At 44.6% G+C, this 7,696-nt stretch overlaps 1 non-coding gene across 1 annotated transcript; it reads right to left on the reverse strand.

Annotated features, from left to right (window-relative positions):
- Nucleotides 1–259: 259 nt before the first annotated feature.
- Nucleotides 260–369, reverse strand: LOC114211802 (U6 spliceosomal RNA). Its single transcript, XR_003609835.1, has one exon. It is a non-coding gene; the product is annotated as a U6 spliceosomal RNA (small nuclear RNA).
- Between the last annotated feature and the right edge of the window lie 7,327 nt (nucleotides 370–7,696).

Consider the following 7,696-nt stretch of genomic DNA (forward strand, 5'->3'; position numbering starts at 1 on the left):
AAAGGGAGAAATCATGGGGGAGACCAGCTTAGACACAGCGGGCTGACAATGCTTTTGTCCACAAAAAGGTTCTCCTTAAATAACTGTTTGCCTGTTGCCCTTCCCGGCTAATAGGCGGCTGGTTATCAGGGGGGGTACCGGCAGGCAGTTCTTGGGTCTGGCTGGAGAGCAGAGGTCATGGGCAGGTGTGGGCACAGCCTGCAGAGATAAGCCCTTGGAAGACAGGACGCAGAGACAGTAGGGCATTTAAATGTCATCTTAAGACGGCAAATGCCACGGAAGGGTTTCCAGCATATTCCATGCGCAGGGGCCATGCTAATCTTCTCTGTATCGTTCCAATTTTAGTATATGTGCTGCCGAAGCGAGCACTCCAGCATATTCCAAAGAGAAGAATAGGTTAGCACATGAAAAGTATTCACCCCTATGACCAAATGGCCCATGTTCCTAAAGAATTGCCATTTTTCCAAGTAGGCCAAAGCCCAACTGTGAGGTAGGTTAATTATGTTGTCTGTCCTCCCCGCTGCCCCCTAGCTCTCCCCCGCCCCTGCCCCCGCCCCAGTAGCTGCACTCCTGGGTGCCCTTGTAGAACCTTGAGCTCAGCACCTGTTCAACTCCCAGTGAGGTCCCAGCCATGTGAAACTCACCCCAAGGGTTTTGTGAAGTCCAATTATCACTCTATAACGGTTATCTACACAATATTCTCTCTTTTAAAAAAGATTTATTTATTCATTTGAGAGAGAGAGAGTAAGCAGGGGGAGGGGCAGAGGGAGCGAGAGTCCCAAGCAGACTGCTCACTAAGCATGGAGCTCGAGGCGTGGCTCCATCTCATGACCCTGAGATCACCACCTGAGCTGAAACCAAGAGTCAGACGCTTAACCAACTGAGCCACCCAGGTGCCCCTCACAATATTTTCTTTAAATAAATTAATTTGTTTTACTTAGATACTTCTTTTTATTTTTTTTATCCTTATTGAGGAATAATCTGTATAATAAGATGCACCCATTTTAATTGTGCAGTTCAATGAGTTTTGACAAATGTGTACTGGCATGAAATCACAACCAAGATGTAGAATGTTTTCATCACCACAAAACAGTTCCTTTAGGGCCCTTTGCAAAGTTCCCATCCTCAACCCCATCCCAGACAACCACAGGTCTGCTTCTGTCACCATAGATTATTTTTCCCCTTTCTAGAATTTCATATGAATGAAATTGCACACTATGCACATTGTTGGATCTGGCTTCTTTTGTTCATTATTGTTCTTGACAGTCATCCATGTTGTTGCATCTATTGCTAATTTGTCCCTTTTATTCCCCAATAATTTTTAGAAATATGTTTATTTTCTCAAGAAAACTTGATATCTCTACTCAAATTAGAAAATCAATATCAGGGCGCCTGGGTGGCTCAGTCATTAAGCGTCTGCCTTTGGCTCAGGTCATGGTCCCAGGGTCCTGGGATCGAGCCCTGCTCAGTGGGGAGCCTGCTTCTCCCTCTCCCCCTGCCGTTCCCCGTGCTTGTGCTCTCTCAACTCTCTCTCCCTGTCAAACAAATAAACAAAATCTTTAAAAAAAAGAAAAGAAAATCAATAGCGATTACTATCAATAAAAGAAAACATAAATATGGATGCTATGAAAAAAATAATGTTATTAAATTCTAGTGAGATCCTGTTGCTGGAAACGGTACTCTCCCTTTGCTTAAAAAGAAGCTGAGCAAATGAGAGGTGCTATAGACCTATTATCGATGTAATCGGAAGGATTGAAATGAATAACTTTCTCATTATAGGAGTCAGTGTTATTTAAAGCCCATGCACAGTGCAACCTAGGATTTCTCATTCCCCGCTTGTGATTCAGTGATACGTATCCCATGCTTTAGGTGCACTCTTTCCATAGGTTAGGAATGTGCTGAGCTGCATGTAACAGGAAACCCAAATAACAGTGCCTTGAAGCCACGCACACTGACTGTCCTCATGTCCCAGGAAGTATGGAGCTAGGCAGTGTCCAGGGCTGGAGCAATGCCCCCAGATGTCCTCAATGCACCGAGATTTTTTTTCCTCCTTATGCCATCTTGAGTGAGGGCCTCTGTCCTCATGGTTTCAGGATGGTTTTTCCAACTCTAGACACCAATCCCCGTTCCAGGCAGGAGAAAGGTATGCAAGTAAGTGTGTCTTCTTTCTCTTCCCTTTGCCCTGTGTTTAGTATTTCACTCAGTGATAGCAGGATTCAAGAAGGAATTCAGAAAAATGCTTGTATTCAGGCTACCATGTTAAGCAGAATTTGATGACTTAAATTTTGATAAGAGATGTCTGAGGCCGGAATGGCCTTCCACGCAAATGAATGGAACCTCTCAAATGTAGGAAAGGAGAAAATAGTTTTGGACTGGTCAGGCTTCCAGGAAACCCCAGCTAGCCTGCTTTGGCAATCGATCCTAATCACTGCGTGGATTATAAGGATGATGACTCTCTTCTCTCTATACTCTCCAGAAGTCTCAGCCTTTCCCTTCTCTAAGCCGCCATTGCCGGGGAACTATCCGAATTCTCATGCCGGGTACTTTAAGAAACTTCCTGTTACTGGCCAAGCTCAATGCATATGAGATTGGCAAACAACATTCCCTCGAAAGTGACATTTCTTAAGCAGTCAAGTTAATCGTACTCTTGAACACACATTTTCTTCTGTCCTTGAAACCTCCAATTCAATTTAACATTTAGTATTTTAAAATATTTATAAAACAGGAACATAAGATTTGTCAGGCACAGATAATGACTAAGACTTCTTGATCCTTTTTTCCCCCAACTAATGTGAGATTTCTTACCTGGAATTTGGCCGGGGTGCTCACACCTAATCATTGAGGGGGACTCTACCAACACAACCATTGGTAAAAGGCTATTTTCCCCATTTATGGCTCCCTCTGCATTGCAACAGCAGTCTTTCTGGAAACGGAAGGATACAGTCATATTAAACTTGGCATAACTATTCCACCAACTGTGACTATTAGGGATTATTATTAGGAAAAGAAGAAAAAGTCTAGAAAACAACAAATGTGAACCCTAAACGTGCTCTTGGCTGCCAAGTTCTCTAGCCAAAGCTCTGCACGTGAAGTGGACAGAAAGTGAATCTTCTGTGTATTTACTGCCATCTGCTGCTACTGAGCATCAGAAAGGCATTTTGCTGATCATAGACAGGAGGACGATTTAAAAAAAAAAAAATCAAAGCTGATTTTACTGATGTTAAATTTTTTTTTTCTTTATTGCTAAACATTTGGTACAAGTATGTTCATTTTTTTTTTCTGTGAGCTCTGAATGTCCTAAGATATTTGTGAAGGACAAGAGGCCTCCACCTGGTCATTTGTTTCTATTTCCCATCATGCAACTACATTCATTTGAATATCAGTTTGTGTTAAACTGTCCAAAATTCAAGGAAAATAACCAGGAAATATACTGTTTCTTGTCACAGCAAATCGTATGGTTCGTGTGACATTAAACCTTTTTAAAAATTATTAAAACATGTCATCCTAAGTGATTTGGAGTAGCTTCTTAAGAGATTTATATAATGAAAGTGAAAGCAATTCCCTCGGCTGGTCCGATGGTAGTGGGTTATCAGAACTTATTAACATTAGTGTCACTAAAGTTGGTATACAACCCCCCACTGCTAAATTTGACTGGCTTTTTACCATTTGATTTGGTATCCGATTACAAAGATAACTCTGCAAACTATTCACTTTAGGGGAAAACATTCTTAAACGAATGCAGTTGTAACAATCAGGAACAATACCATTCTTTTTCTAAATTTAATTATGACAGTATGTAATCTCCCTCTCTCTCTCTCTTTTTCTTACCAGAAATGGTCTTGTAGGTTTGATTTTTCCATTTGTGCTTGGCCTAAATGCCAGACAGTTTCCTATGGCTTCGGGGATGGAGGCGCACCTGCCCTGTAGTAGCCTTCTGGGATGGAGCAGAGGGGCCTCAGGTGGCTGCCATTGGGATGGGGGTGGGAGGGGTAGGGAGGGCTGTCCCAGGTGCCTGTTTGCTTGGGAGGGAGGAGCGGTTTTCAGGGGACCAGCGACAATCTCCCCTGGCTGTCTCTTTTGAGGATCAAGGCTCTCCTTGCTGTCCTGGTTACCTATTATTTAAGCTGCAAATACTTGTCCATTATCTGTCTCTGTGAGCATCTCTCAGTAGCTCAGGCTGACCCACTTTGTTTAGAGGAGTTTAGGGATGAGAGCTAAGGTGCAGGGCAAAGAGGGAGACATCCACAAGTTTTTCCTCTACCCTGTTCTATTACATTTGCTTTAGTTTAAAATAGTAACGATGATAAAAAAAATAAATAAAACCAGCATAATCTTTCCTTCCTAGAGAATAAGGCTGGCCATTGGAGCAAAGTGGAGAAGGTAACAAGGGTAATGTCATTCCCAAAACTTCCTGATTATGGAGGAAATGATACATAGATCTTTTTCTTTTTCTTTTTTCTGCAGTGGGGAGGAAGAGCAATGGTTGGTGGCTGAGTGACTGAAATACAAACAATCCGAATCCCTGGATATACCATGTTAAATGATCTCTGGTCCAAACCTCATCATCATTTCCACGGGTCACAGGAAATGAAGAACTAAAGCCAATATCTGGATAATTGAGGCAGCCTTCCCATTGCTCCCCACTTTTACAACTTAATGGTGTTTTGCCTTTTATATCCGAATAGCGTTTCCTCAGTTGCCTGAATGGTGAGATTGTAGCAGCCTCACTGTGTCTCCTCTGCATGGTCCCTTGGGGACTAATAATTGGATTGGTCCAGATGTCATATGTCTTGCTCTCCAGGGGCCAGAATGGAAATTGATCCCTTGGAGACACTCCTTGGTCCCTGGGGCCCACCTCTCTGATCCCCCGACTCCGTCTCTGAAGCCCTAGCCACTGGGCCTTTGGCAAAAAACACCCTTCCCTCCCTCCAGGCAGAGTCCCTGGTGGGGTCTTTCTCCTGCCACCTATGGCCTCAGTTTCTCATTCTCCACCCACTTTTCTGGCTCCCCAGCTGGAGGGTGAGTGTTTCCCAGGTTCTTTTCCCCAGGCGTTCCTTGCACCTAGCACCCAAACTCCCACTTCCCAAGTACTCAATAAGCATTTCTGGAATGAATGAACAATTGAGTGAATAAATATTTCATAAAATTCACTGAGTGTAATATGCAAAATTTTCAATGCCTTGGTCTAATAGTTTATTCCTAATGAATGGGCTAAGTCAGTGGGCCCCTGTGGGAGCGGCTGCTGGTGGTGAAGGCAACTGGCAAATGATGGGATTAAGGGATGGGGAGGCAAGAAGGACAGACGGAGATGGACATGGCTGAATGTGGCTGTCTTAGAACACGCTGGCCATGCCTGGGCTCTCCACTGGCTTGGGGCCATGGTGGTCGGATGTATGCTGAGAAGGCCCTCCTGACCCCACTCTACTCAGAAGCAGCTCAGAAGCACCTTCATTTCTTACCAACTTCTTCTTTTTTTTTTTTTTTAAGATTTTATTTATCTATTTGTCAGAGAGAGAGAGCACAAGCCGGGAGAGAAGCAGGCTCCCCATTAAGCGAGGATCCTGATGCAGGACTTAATCCCAGGACCCTTGGATCATGACCTGAGCCAAAGGCAGATGATTGACTGAGCCACTCAGGCGTCCTATTTTTTCCCAACTTCTGAAAGTGGAAGGCAGGCCCTGATGCTGTTTCCTATCAGCCTAGAGCCTCCATCAGCAGTCATTTGCAGAAATCCAGCAGGTCCCTGTTCTCTTTGTTGAAAGCTGCACCTTTGAGTAGAAGGGTTAATTTGGCAGCCCTGTGTCCCCCAGCTCTCATGTTTCTGTACAACCCTCCCTGCGCTTTATCTCCAGAATAAAACCGCTCACAAGTAGAAAGCACGTGTGTGTTAGTTTCAGCACTGCCGGTCCATGGAGCCTCCAGTAAGCTTCTCGGTGAAGCTCTCATCAGCATTGTTTCAGAATCAGTTCTTTTTCCTTCTTCACTTTCATCTCTGCGGAATGGAAGTGTGAGCTTCCTAATGCACCAAGGAGTTAACAACAGAGGTTGCATGGGGAAAGGGTTAAAATCGGCTACAGAAATTTGGATTCTTTGGTGGCAGCTGACCTTCCTGGTGGCAGTCTCTCCTTGCTGCTGGTGATGGATACTTCTGAAGAAAGTTGGGTGGGTTTCTGAGCATTGTGCCTCATAATGGCACATGGCACACTTATCAGCCCCAGAGACCAGAGGATACCCCCAGCTGCTTGATCATCATGGTCACCACTGTGCCTGGTAAAACAGGTCCTGAGACAGCAGCTTGAAGAACATTTGATTGTGTTTGTGGAGCAGCCACCAGCCCCCGGCCCCATCCACAGCAGGCAGCCTCAGAGAAGGTGGCACACATTCCTGGTGTGGTATGATGGTGCCAGGGTGGGCACAAGGACTTTGTCCCCCCAAAATCAGGGTTGTGTGTTTTGATCTCCCTGGTGAATCACTTAGAGACCTGCATAAATCTGGCCATGTTTCAATTGCTCAGGCTGAAGCAGCTTCTGTCAAAAGAATTTAAAGAGATAAAACACCCTTTTTTTCTTTCTTTCTTTCTTTCCTTCTTTCTTTCTTTCTTTTTAAGATTTATTTGTTTATTTGAGAGAGAGAGCACATGTGCGCCTGAGTAGGGGGAGGGGCAGAGGGAGAGAGGGAGAGAATCATCAAGTAGACTCCCTGCTGAGTGCAGAGCCAATCACAGGGCTCGATCCCATGACTCATGAGATCATGACCTGAGTGGACACCAAGAGTCGGACATTCAACCAACTGAGCCACCCAGGTACTCCTTTCTTTTCTTATTGGAGTCAGGTGTTCAGATCACAGGCTGACTGTGGAGATGATGGAACAGAGAAGTCAGTGACCACACATGACAAGGAATAGAGTCTTGGCCAAACCCGTTTGGAAAAGCCACTACACAAACAAATGACCATCAGCCTTAAAAAGCACCAACATCAGGGGCGCCTAGGTGGCTCAGTCGGTTAAGCGTCTGCCTTCAGCTCAGGTCATGGTCTTGAGGTCCTCCCTGCTCAGCAGGGAGTCTGCTTCTCTCTCTCCCTCTTCCCCGCCAACCCCCCCCAATCGTGCTCTCTCTGTCAAATAAATAAATATAATCTTAAAAAAAAAAAAAGCACCAACATCAATCCCCCAGGGAGGGAGAAAAATGTGATTTCCAGAGTTATCACATTACAGTATTCAAACTGTCCGGTTTTCAACCAAACGTTAGGAAGCATACAAAGAAAGAGGTTGGCTTATTCACAGGAAAGAAAGAAATGGTCAGAAACTATCCCTGATGAAGCCCAGACGTTAGACTTATAAGACAAAGACTTTAAATGAACTGTGTTACATATGCTCCAAAAGCCAAAAGGAGCCACGGACAAAGAGCTCAAGGAAATCATGAGACTGAAGTATGAATTAGTAGGGAATCTTCATAGAGAAATAGGAATTATTTTTATAAAGAACCAAATAGAAATTCTGGAGCTGGAAAGTACAACAGCTGAAATGAAAAGTTCATTAGAGGGGGGGTCAACATCCCACAGGAACACCCTGGACCCAGTAAGTAATTGCTCCCCATTCCAACTGTATGCTGCTTACAAGACACTCACCGTAGATCCAAAGACACGGGGGCACCTAGCTGGCTCAGCCAGTAGAGCACATGACCCTTGATCTCAGGGTC

This window comes from Eumetopias jubatus, unplaced genomic scaffold (assembly GCF_037043125.1).
Source record: "Eumetopias jubatus isolate StellerSeaLion01/CBP00866 unplaced genomic scaffold, mEumJub1_p1.0 scaffold_14, whole genome shotgun sequence".
Taxonomy (NCBI): Eukaryota; Metazoa; Chordata; class Mammalia; order Carnivora; family Otariidae; genus Eumetopias; species Eumetopias jubatus.